We start from the raw sequence: 2,109 nt of genomic DNA on the forward strand, positions 1-2,109 counted from the left end.
AACATTCCCCTATTTCGGTTTATCTACGCATTTCCAAGTATTATTTCGTTCGAGCGCTTTATACTCGTTTTTCATGGCTTCAAGCCAGTTATCTCTATTTGGACCGTTAAGAGCCTCCTCTACGCTTTCTGGTTCATTATCTATTTGTTGTGACACATAATAACTTACGTAGTCATCTCTGACCACAGGTTTCCGAGGCCTGGTACTTCGTCGCGGTGTTGGAGTCGTTACTCTTTCTATCTCCGTTTCTGTTGGATAATTTTCCTCTGTGTCGGTATATTCTGTGTCCTCTGTACCTTCCGCCTCCTCAGGTCCATCATGTTTCTAATGAGAAACGGCGGATGACAAAATGAGAGGATGCAAAAGTGATAACCGAAAGTCCGAGTTTGTGACGGTGCATGGCGTGAATTAGATATCGCAGCCTAATGGGACCAAATGCAAATGAAAATATAGAGTGTTATCTTTAAAATGCTTTTTACCGAGCTCGATGCGATCATTTTTCGCTGAGTTGTGCAACTTTAAAAAGAAAACACTCTGTTAAGTAAATTTGGAGTATCTCAACAAAAATTATCGCATCGAGCTTTGTAAAAAAGCGTTTTAAAGATAAAACTCTATACTTTTATATGCATTTAGTCCCATTGGGCTGCAATACCTACTTTACACCATGTGCCATCGCAAACTCGAATCTTCATTTATCAATTTCGCATGCTCATTTTGTCATCCGCCATTTTGAATCAATGGCAGACCATAATTGCCATTCAAATATTCTTAAAGTGGATACTTGAAGCTTCATTTTGCATTTTTGAACATATTTTTATCTTCATTATTTACCAAGTTATGATCATTTGAAGGTTGGTAAATTTTTCCCTAAATTTTAGTGTACCGCTTTTTTGGGAGTGAGTGTATATACACACATATATACATACATACATACATACATATACATATACACGTTATACGTAATATCTATATTTATTATGTTTACTTATTGGTATACTTGAACAGTACCTAGATAGCAAAATCTGAGCAAACAAATTTCGAGCAATGCTTGCTACAAACTTTAGATACCAGAAAGGCAACAAATTTGAAGCAAGATCTGTTTTCTGGAATTATGTTGTCAAATTGCTGCCAGAAGTGTGACAGAGTCTGCTGTCAGGCAATAGCAGCAGGTTTGCAGCAAAAACCGCGCAAAGCCTGCACTCATACCTGGTAACAGAGTGGCGCCAGAAACCGAGCAGGGTCTGCGCGCAAAACTTGAGAGCAGATTGATAGCAAACACTATGAGTAGACGCTGCACCCAATCAGCTGTTTAAATGGCTTTTATATATGATCTATATATATTGTATATTGCTATATTAATAGTTTTCTTTATTCTGAAGAAGGAATGTGGAAAGAAAATTACATAATTCGATAAAATTTATATTTCATTAATTTAATTTTATTAATTAAATAATATTAATGTTATTTATACAATTTATATAAGATTAAAATCAATCTGCTCACAATGTGATAGTTTTAGAAGATGTCTTATAAGAATATAAGACATCTTTTAATGTTATCTGGAAAGTTTTGCGCGCAGATCCTGCTCGGTTTCTAGCGCCAATCTGCTGTCAAGTTACGAGCGCAGACTCTGCGCGGTTTTTGCTGCAAATCTGCTGCTATTGCCTAACAGCAGACTCTGTCGCCAAAACACAAGCTGAATGCGGACACAGATGGCTACGGTTTTGGTATGGGTTTTTGATCAAATTTGCTACCAATCTGCGCGCAGTCTGTGATCAATTTGCTTACTGGGTATACTTATAATAATGGTATCCCTTTGTTATTATTAATGAAAATGAACTATCATTTGAACTCGGCTCTAAACGCGCCGGCGCCAAGGTGTTATAATGCAACATAAATATACCGTAAAAATAAACTTTCATGTTACACAATTTCCATTTCCAATGATGTTTTACTTTCAAAGCGAGGCGATACCATTTTCATAATTATAGTATGAAAGTATGCATATGTAATAAATAGTATAAATACATTTGGGACGTTATATACATTGAAAACATCCTCAGAAAAAGAAGAGAAAAAATTTGATGAATCGACAGACAGGATTCGAAT

This window comes from Ooceraea biroi, chromosome 13 (genome assembly GCF_003672135.1).
Source record: "Ooceraea biroi isolate clonal line C1 chromosome 13, Obir_v5.4, whole genome shotgun sequence".
In the NCBI taxonomy this organism is placed as follows: domain Eukaryota; kingdom Metazoa; phylum Arthropoda; class Insecta; order Hymenoptera; family Formicidae; genus Ooceraea; species Ooceraea biroi.